Raw genomic sequence first — 10,883 nt, forward strand, 5'->3', positions numbered from 1 at the left:
GTCTTAGACTGTTTAACATCTTCATTAATGATCTGGATGATGGGCCAGAGTACACCTTTGGCAAATTTACAGATGATTATACAAAGCTGGGAGGAGCTGATATACCAGATGGTGTGCTGCCATCCAGAGTGACCTGGACAGGCTGGGGAATTGGGCAGAAAGTAATTGCATGAAGTTCAACAAGGAGAAATGCAAAGTCCTGCCCCTAGGGAGGAATAACCCCATGCACCAGTACATGCTGGGGGGCTCTGCAGAGAAGGACCTGAGGGGTTCCGGTGGACGTCAAGCTGGCCATGAGCCAGCAGTGTGCCCTTGCAGCAAAGACAGCCAGCAACATCCTGGGCTGCATTAGGAAAAGCATTGCCAACAGTTCAAAAAAGTGATCTTTCCCCTCTACTCAGCAGTGGTGAGGCCACACCTGGAGTCCTGTGCCCTGTTCTGGGCTCCCCAGTACAAGACAGACATGGGCTTACTGGAGTGAGTCCAGCAAAGGCCCACGAAGATGATTAAGGGACTAGAGCATCTCTCATTTGAGGGAAGACGCAAAGAGCTGGGACTGTGCAGCCTGGAGAAGAAAAGGCTCAAGGGGAATCTTGTCAATATGTATAAATACCTGGTGGGAGGGAATAAAGAGGGAGATGGGTGCCCTCTGATGGGACAAGAAGCAGTAGGCACTATTTAATGCACACAAAACTCCACCTGAACACAAGAAAACACTCTTTTTACTGTGGGGGTGGTCAAAGACTGGAGCAGGTTGGCCGGAGACGTTATGGAGTCTCCATCTCTGGAAATACACAAAACCTGACTGGACACGGTCCTGGGTAACTGGCTCTAGCTGATCCTCCTTGAGCAAGGAGGGCTGGACTAGATGGTCTCCAGCGGTCACTTCTGTCCTCTACAGTCCTGTGATGATTCTGTGAGCCACTACAGCAGTTCCTGGTGTCCTGTACGCTGTCAAGTCTTATGCATTTCTCTGATTATCCCCAGAGGTAATTATAGACGTTACTGGTGTAATTAATTGCATTGAATGCATATACCTCTGAGGATGAGGTGGTTATGGAGAAACCTGAATTTAATAGTGATGCCGTGAAGCTCAGGCTTCAATAGTCAGAGGAATTGTCCGCAAACAAAATACAGGAACTGGGAATCGTCATTCACAACTGTACACTTGCTTTCAGCAGAATAAGCAAGGTGTGGAGGCTGACAGAGCACACGGCAGGGTCAGATGAGAAGTGGGAGATGAGTGACTTCTGACAGCCAGTGCTGAGCACGGTGCAGAAGAATTTCAGTTTTATTTCCCAGTCTATGATAACCAATGCGACACAGGCTGGGCTGTTGGTGGTGGTAAAACTAAAGCCCTAACACTGTATCAAAACAGGGCACCAAGCACAGACAATTAAATCAGAGGCAGTATTTTCAAGCTGAGCACCCAGAAAATGGAGAAAACACAATTAATGGCCGCCTGGGAGAAGTCTGATCTAAATGACCACCCAGGAACTCTGAAGCAGAGGCAGTTCTCCAGGGCAGCAGTCCTCGAGCTGAACCATGAGCCTGTCCTTTCTCCAGCTGCGTTCCCAGTCTCCTCCACAGCATGGTCCTGGTATATTTTATGCACTGAGGCAGGATCCCATTAAGAAAAAATATGCGATCATGTCATTAACGTCTGTCTCGCAAGAGAAGATTAGAGAAACATTTGTCAAGAACAGTCTAGGAATAATTGGTCCTGCCTTGGGGGACAGAGATGGACTGGAGTCCCCAGATGGCTCCTTGAGGTCCCTTCCAGGCCTGTTTTCCACAAAGTCATACATACCAAAATTAAGCCAAATTACGTTTGCACATATTATTTTAATTCCAGCCTTCCCTAACTTCTGGATGCTTGATTTCAGTGCCTTTTTGGCACAGATTACAGCGTGCTGCTTTTTAGGATCGTGGTTGCTTTGTTTTAAAGCCAACTGAACCTAGCAAGGATGCCATGATACCCACACCCACGCGGTTCATTAACAACCTTCTAACAGATCCACCACAGGGACCTCTTCCAGGGACTGCCAGAGGCAACCCAGGTGACCGTGCCCTCTCCAGCTAATGAAGGTAAGGGTGGCAGTAGGAAGAGAATACCGTGCTGCTGGCCAGCATCAGAGGCTTGCCTTTCAAATCCACATGCTGACAGCAGATGAGATGAGAGTCTCAGGACAGCTGGGGTCCCTCCCAAACCCTGGGGAGCAACATGAGCCATTAGGAGCTTTTTTGCTTGTTTCCATCCGTGTTCTCTCCAGTCCTTTTTTTTTCCAGACCTTTGAAAACAAACAGCTCTTTTGCCATCTCCTCCGCTCCCTGCCTCACCGCTGTCAAGTCAGGCTTTCCTCTCCCCCTTCTTGCCTTCACCAATTGCATCCCACCTCAAGTCATGCCCATACCCTACCTCTGCCCCCCTCCCACTCCTCGCCCCCTGGCTTGTCCTGCCATCGCACATTTTTTTCCACCTCTGCTCCTTCCCCTACTCCCTTGCCTTATTTTTTTGCCTAACAGCTGCTCCCAGACCCTCAATCCTCAGTGGTTTAATCCTTCTCTCTATCCTCATTCCTATTCTTTGTTGATTCAGAAAATGAAGCTCCCCATCTTCCCTTCTTCCACCTCCTCCTCCCCCAGCTATTGCAGCCCCAATCACAACAGGTTCTTCAACCAGATTTACCGCTTTCCTCCCACAACCGGCTTTCACGGCCATTTCTTCTGCCATGCTGCTTCATTACCAGCGTGGTGGCCATCACCTTTATGAGGAAAACCCCCACCTTCAGCTCAGTGCACCCTCCCGCAAGGGTAACTGCAACGACTCGCAGGTGGGGTGGGCTTGGCCACCACCTGTGGACAGCCCAGGAGCAGGGTGTTCTGCGAGGACATGGAGAATACTCAGCTGGGGTGGAGTTTCCAGGGATGATTTGGGGCTGGCTTTTTGTCCACTAAATGCTAAGAAGCTTCCGTAGGTCTGGAGTCATAAAGCGTGGTCCGGTTTGGATGGGTTTTGTCAAGACCCGTAGAAGCTAGATTCCCACTTTGTATGCTGTGAAGGAGAGGAAGTGTCTCAGACAAAAAACTAACAGACATGCTTGAAATGGAAACAAACGCATTTTTGTTAGCCTTGTTCTTGGAAATGTCCTGAATAGCTTTAATTTTAACTTTCCGGCACACTCAGCATGAAAATTTTGATATAATGCTTAAGCTTTAAGAAAATGATAAGCAAGTGAGTCCAAGATATTTTTATGGAAAATGCTGCGCAGCCTTAATATGCAGGGAATATTATACATCCCAACGCATAGGGATGTTAACTGTTAGATAATGCAATCATAAAGTTTTTCACTTCCTTTCACTTTTGGTTTTCTTATTTCCATTCTCACCAATTATCAAAATCTGCTAATTGCTGTGTACTCTGCAGCCTGTAACATTTTACTCTTCATTGAAGACCTTTTTGCTGCAGGACAAAGTCCTCGTTATCTGGAACATCCCCTGAATTAATTTATTCCATTGGTTACTGCAGAGTCATAAAAATTAAACCGGGGACTTAAGTCATAGGCAGTGTTAAAGGAGCAATCTCCTTGAGCAGCTGAATTAGGCTCTGCAGCATAACATCCTTCCCAGCAGTGTCATCGACTTTTCTTACACCGATCGCTTTGTTTTGCAAAGATGATATTCAGGTTTATTAAATGGATTGATGTTATCCTGGGCTTAGGCATGCTTGGTGAGCTGCTGAAAAATGCCACAAGGTTTATGTTAGAGGGGGAAGTCACCGTGCTCTTTCCAACAGACACAGACAATCGGTAGGACAGCTATTGCTGCCTAAATGGCGTGAGCAAATCAGCGTCTTCTATCTGTTTCAGGCGGCCCAGCATTTCTTTTATACTCTACAGGTATGTTGCAAACTTGCAAAAACCAATGAGACAGCGGAAATTTCCCTGTAATGAAAGCATGTCTCTCAACACTTCCAGGCATGTTGCGGCAGAACAAAGCTGTGACCTATTCTTTCATCTGCCACCCTAAGGGTAGGAAGATCTTTAAAAGTCAATGTCTCATTTATGACTGTACATTAGAATGGCCTAAACTGGTCACGGAGGGAAATTATTTTATAATAATCCTGTAAAAGGAGAGACAAAAATCTCAGTTGCTCAGCTGTTAGCTGCACAGAGCTTGGCACCAATCTTGAAACCGGATGAATAATGTTTGAAACGATATTGTTCCTAGATTTCCAGCTGTACCATAAGGTAGGTGGTCAGCGCAAAACCTACCTTACCTCCCGCTGCTGCCGCAAGATTGATGCTGTCTGGATCAGGGGGAGGATAGCCCAATTCTGCAAAATAAATGGGCCCCTGTTGTGTCCAGCATAGAGGCGTCATCTCTCCTTGTAGGACCGTGGCCCCCCCTGCAGCCCAGGGTGTGATTGCGTAGCAGGGCACTCATTTTTTCCCAGGGGAAAGCTGCAAGAGGATTTTTTTTATTTAAGCGCTTTACCAGACGTATCTATCTCACATGCTTGTGGGGTTGTTTCTAATGCTGTCATTATCTAGAAAAATCTTCACTTAGTGGTAGAAATCTCCTATTTCCTTCAGCAAATGCTTGGATTGCTGACGGGGAGCAGAGTTCTTGGCTCTTTCTAATCTATGATTGTCAAATTCCAATTATTCTGGACGGTGGGGTGATCCTGCGAAACTGGGATGTTTCCCCTTTGTGTAAGGACACAAATATATGCATGAACATGCGCAGAAATATTATTTGATTCACTAAAACCAGCTGTTGCGAACAAACCATCCGCATACAGCAACTACTGATTACTGAACAGCAAAAACATTGGTCTCCACTGTTGATACCCCAGTTTGTTGCCTGAATTCCCTCCCCACCTCCCCCGGCCTCTCACTCACTTTTTCCAGAGGCTCTTTGGGCAGAGGACATTTGGGATTCTCACTGAGGCCCAAGACTTGCTGGCTGAGAAAGTTAACCAGGGCCCAGCTGGGAGCATCAGCTCTCATTTTACTGTTGTTTGATGGGTCAACCTGTCTCTCAGGCCTTCCTGGTGAAGCACCCAAAGCCTTTTTTGCAAACATAGAGCGAAGAAGCCTTGATGCATCTCAGGGAGGTGGCCTTGTGTTCACTTGAGTGACAGGCGCCAGTGAGAGAGAAAAGAGACTGTGGTTTTTCTCTCTGAGATGAGCACAACGGTCAGTAGAAGAGACGAGGCTCTTGACTCCCGAGTCTTCTCCTTGAGTAAATTAGACCCCACATCACCCTTGGGTACTCTTTGTTGGTGGTGGGTTTTTTGTCTTAAAGGCTAAATTGAGACACCCTCAAGCAGCCGTTGCTGAAGGCAGCGAGGGCTGAGAGCTTTTTTCCATCAGAGGGTGGAATTTAGCCCAAAGGTGTCGTACTGTGGCACAGCAGGCACCCGGTAATGCCAGATTCCAGGAATGGGAGAGCCTGCCTCCCCCATTGACTGCAGCGTGCGGATATCGGGTATTAGGAGAACTAGGAAAAAGACCTCACCATTGGAGAGTTGTGAAGAACGGATTGCTGAAGCAGGAGAGCACTAAATGGGGGTTTGTCACTGGTATAAAAAAGGCTGTAACAGTGAGAAAATTAGCTGATACTTGCAAAAGCGTAATTCACCATCAAATGAAAGATTCACCTACCAGGGGAAAGGAAGTCTTTATCCAGCACCTGTGTTTGGGGGATTGTTAAAAAAAACCCAACCAAAAACCAGCTGCTTTCAAACAAGGGCTTGAATTTGCTGTAATCATGTACAGGGTATCCCACTGTTAATGGATCTGCCTAGCACTGCTGGAAATTCAAGGTGCGATTGCATCAGCTAATATTATTCCTGCAGTTCCCTTTGGTTTGAAATATTGCCCGACTCATTTGGGTTAGATACGAGATGTAATTGCCTGGAAACCAGCACACAGCTCCAGAAGGGTGCCCTGCTAATTATATTCACCTTGTCCAATAAAACGTCCGTGCCATTCCCGTGTTGGATCATGTCATCAGGACACTGCGCAGGGTGTGCCTTCATTTTCCCTTCCTGCAGGCTCCCTGAGAGGTACCAGGGGCTTCCGACGGGTCTGGGGTCCCTACGGATTTCCTAAGCCATGGGAAGCTCCAAGAAGCAAAAGCTCTTCAGGGTTTCTGCACCTGCCAGGCACAGATGCACCTCTCAGCACTTGCAGGAGGTGTATTGGGAGGAAACGTGGATGGACAGGCCTTACTCTGTGAGTATATTAAAATACTGCTGGTAAACCTAGCACCCGATGGGTGCTGGGCACCCCATGTCCATTGCAGACTTGCAGAGAAAAATGTCAAAGCTCCTGCTGACCCACAGGAAATTTGCCTGCTTCTGGCCTGCCTTTCTGATGTGCGCTAACTACCAATGAGCATTTCTTCTCATGCCCTTTTTAAAAGGTGAGCGTGATCGTGTTCCAGCGTCTTGCCAAACTCTTCACAGCCTCTGCAGGTGGAGGCAGGGAGCAGCGTGTACGGCCGTCCCCACCGTGCTGCGGTGGGAAGAGTGTGACCCAGTAAAACAGGGCTCTCCCTCCCTGCAGGCTGGGAGAAAGGCAGGTATGAGCTGCTAGGGGGGACTAAAAATAGTCTCTTCTCCAAGTAGACCAGGGATCCTGGGAAGAAAAGGCCACGTTCTTCATCGGCACGTAAGAGAGTAGGTTAGAGAACGAGAAGGAAGAACAGCTACCAACTAGAAGACAGCATTGGCATGAGTACAAGTAGATAAAAATAGGCTATGAAAAAATGTGGGCTGCAAATCAGAAACAAGTTTCCTTCTGTCAGAGTGAGGTTCTGGAATGACCTGCCAAGAAAATTCCTGATGACTCTTAAGACGGACTGTGATAAATTAACAAGAGGGACTTTATGACTCAGTGTTTGTCATAGCTGGGGAATATGATGATGACTAGGAGATCCCTTCTAGCCCCACATTCCTGTTGGTATGATAACAGAGGAATCTGTGTAGGGCGCAGTAAATGCTGAATCACTGAGTGCTTTATATAGCTGCCTGGCAGGACAAAGTCCCTTGCACCCATCCTGTCCGCAAGAACCTCCAGGACAAAAAAAAAAATAAAAAAAATCCTTATGTAAATGATTGTGCTCTGGCAGCACAAAGCATAAAGCTACCGATGCCCGAGTTCGACGAAAACCAGCTGAGCTACAGGTTCCTCTACACAGAGGAAAGGTGGTGGCGTGGGCACGAAAGCAAGAAACCTCACTGTAAACACTGGGAGGTACACGCTCGGAGGTGAATGCGCTCCAGCAGCTTCGATAAACAATTTTAACGTGGGAAAAGAAACTCCACGCTTGGAACTTTGTGGAGGTATCCCACGCACTTTCTCAGCCAGGCGCACGCAGGGATCGTTTCCACAGGGCATGATCGTATAACGTAGCAGAAAGTTCCTGCAATTACCATCAACTGCTAAAACATCCCCAGTTCTCCTGCCACCCCAGGATCCACGACTCTTTTGATGGTGTTTTTTTCTCCGTCTGCTAGGAGTCCCCCAAGGACGGGATCACTTTCTGCAGCTCAAGGCCAGCAACGAGGACGCAGCTTACACTGCTGCGTTTGCTGCCTCGCAACTGGACATCTCCGGCTTTGCTGCTCCGGCTCTATGAGCAGACCTTGGGCGAACAGCAGTAGCTGTACTTTTAGTAGTACATAGCTAGAGGTAGAGGCCAAGCAGGCACTCATGAAAGCGGGGTAAGGTAAGAGACAGGCCTGGTTTCTGGGCTCAGGAGAGTAACATTGCTCAGGAGGAGAGCACTTCTCCACAGCCCTCACGGCTGTCGGACTTGAGGAAGACTTTTCTGGAGCTTCTTCCAGACGTGTGGAGGGCATGTACGGATGTGGGTGCTCCCTCACCTCCTCAAAACTTACAGCACAGGCTACTTGGAGACCTAGAGCCCCTGACTGCCGCTCCCCACTCTGCCACAGGAATGTCCCCGCGCAGATGTGGCACCACTGTACACCCACCGTCTCCACGGGTCGCACAGTCAGTTTTTTCCCTCTTGCAGTACTTTCAAATACCCATTATTTCTAATAACTGCCCCCGGTATCAAAGCTCAGAGCAAGAGGTTCCCCACAGATCCCAGCTGCTAACACCAACCCAAGGCAGCGGGGAAACTTCCACTCTTCTCCCAGAGAGCTTGGCTTAATCCCTCTCTGCCGTAGCTAACAAAGCTTCCCCCCCCTCTCCTTTTTTTTTTTTCTTTTTTTTTAACCAGGCAGCTGAATCACAATCGAGATCAATTTTGTTATTTCCTAAACACTCGCAAGCTGACAGGGTAACAGAGGCAGGCTGAGCGATGGCAGGGGGTTGCAGCACAAGAGCCTCGAGCCTTCCTGCTTTCCTGGCTCTTGCCAAAGCCCAGCACGCAGGCGTACAGAGACGTCTCATCCCGACTGAGACGTGACCCTTCCGAAACAGCCGTCAGCAAGGAAAGGGCACAGAGGTGTCGGTGCATCGCCGGGGTCGGGGGGAGCGGGCAGAGGCCGCAAGGCTTTTAAACAGAAGAGAAGCACCTGTGAGCTTTCCCTGCGTGGAGCATCTCCTATCGCACCGCGCGTAGCGGGGCTCAGGGATGCCGGCGGATTCGTCGTCTCTTCCTATGGTTTGCAGCAGGAATCGCAGAGCTGGAGCCCGCGGAGGTACACAGCTAGCAGGGGAAGGGTGGCTTGGAAACACGGGTCGGGAAGCTAAAATTCATTCAAAGGAGCTCATCAGCAGGAACTGCTGCGGCCGCCCCGTGCGTCATTGGAAGAGGCAACCTCTCTGCTGGCAGATAGTGCTTGGATGGTGGGAGGGTGCTGGGATAAGGCGTACAGGATTGCCAAGAGCTGCTGCATAGCTTCTGGGTAGCGGGAGTTTCTCATGTGCCCTGAAGTACCGAGAGCACATTTGTAAGGAGGGTGAGTCCAGCACTCACCTGGGAGCAGGTGGGGGACCCCCTTCCAGTCACTTACCTTGTATTTCGGTTTCTGTAAGATGAAAGTTTCTGCCTTGAACTGCAAAGAGGCACAGCCTTTCCCAAGGGGAACAGATTTAGGCAGCGGATACGTTGCAGAAGGAACTGCTCACGTGGGCTATGGGTACTACAGGCTCACTGGGTGAGAGACGGCTCTCTTTAGGCTATATCCATCAGCAGCGGCAAGAAAAAGAGTCAGTTATAGCCCATTATAAATCAGGGCACTCGCGGTCCTGCTGCCATAAGCCGCCTTCTCAGCTCTCCCAGTCTTCCTCTCCACCTTCGCAGCACACGTGCCGCTGCCTCTACAGCTGCTCAGGAACCTTGGATTCAGGGCAAAGCTCTAATTAAGGCGCTTTGAATGGCTTAATGGGGAGAGACAGGCTCCTCCAAAGACTGTACAAAGAGCCATGGGGGAACGAAATGCTGAATTCAGTGCCTAAGACAGACAGGTGCCTCAAGTTAAGCAGCATGAAGGCTCCTCTGCGTACCCGTGCAATGCCCGATGCAAAGATCCCGAAATACCAATGGCAATGAAAGGCAGCCCACCGTCTCACTCTGTCCTTTCTTCTCACGTGCAGGCAGCCCGATCCATCACACGGTGCTTTGACTCTTCCCCCCAGAATCAAATGCATATTCCTTGCTAGATACAGGGGGAGGCCAGAGTTGGGAGTCATCAAAAAAAACAGTGAGTTTTTGTGTGTGCACATACATGCACGAACTGCATCAGCCTTCTGCACACATGTAGAAAGTAGAATCATAGAACCATTTAGGTTGGAAAAGACCTTTAAGGTCATCGAGTCCAACTGTTAACCTAACAGTGCCAAGTCCACCACTAAACCATGTCCCTAAGTGCCACGTCTACGCATCCTTTAAATACCTCCAGGGATGGTGACTCAACCACTTCCCATAAGCCTGTTCCAGTGCTTGACAACCCTTTCGGTGAATAAGTTTTTCTTAATATCCAACCTAAACCTCCTCTGGCGCAACTTGAGGCTGTTTCTTCTCATCCTATCATTTGTTCCTTGGGAACAGAGACTGACACCAACCTCGCTACAACCTCCTTTCAGGTAGTTGTAGAGAGCGATAAGGTCTCCCCTCAGCCTCCTTTTCTCCAGGCTGAACAACCCCAGTTCCCTCAGCTGCTCCTCATAAGACTTGTTCTCTAGACCCTTCACCAGCTTTGTTGCTCTTTGGACGCGCTCCAGCACCTCAGTGTCTTTCTTCTAGCGAGGGGCCCAAAACCGAACACAGTATTCGAGGTGCGGTCACACCAGTGCTGAGTACAGGGGGAAAATCACGTCCCTAGTCCTGCTGGCCACACTGTTTCTGATACAAGCCAGGATGCCGTTGGCCACCTTAGTAGGTACATCCACATCCAGTTTTCAGCTGGTGGCTGCTGGTCACCAGGCAGTAAAGCAACTGCCCCAAATTCCAGTGATGACCTCCCAAACAAACCATAGGTTCAAAGTCCTCTGGAGGGTTTTTCTGCATTCGCTAGTGGATGTTAAGTTAATTTTTATATCAGCTGCTTCCAGGTGGCTGCATGGTTGATCGTTTCCTACAACCATGCTGCAGTATTTCCTAGCCCCAGAACAAAATGCTACTCTAAACATGCTTGGGGGTGGGGAGAAGTCAGCCCCAGTTTGGAAAAGTGGCTTTGCCCCATATTTAACAGGGTCCCTAGAGCGTTCCAGCCACCTCCCTGTCCCACCAGTCGTCCCAGCGTGGGGATGCCGTGGGATGCGCGGCGTGGGACACCTGAGATTTGCTACTGCACCCGACGTGGCAGCAGCAGCCCCTGCTGCGAGAGCTGCAAAACTGCAGGTGCCTTTTCCCTGGCCCCAGGGTGGGAAGGCGATGGGGAAAAAGCCACCCAAGCC

This window comes from Buteo buteo, chromosome 8, assembly GCF_964188355.1.
Source record: "Buteo buteo chromosome 8, bButBut1.hap1.1, whole genome shotgun sequence".
NCBI classification, from domain to species: Eukaryota; Metazoa; Chordata; class Aves; order Accipitriformes; family Accipitridae; genus Buteo; species Buteo buteo.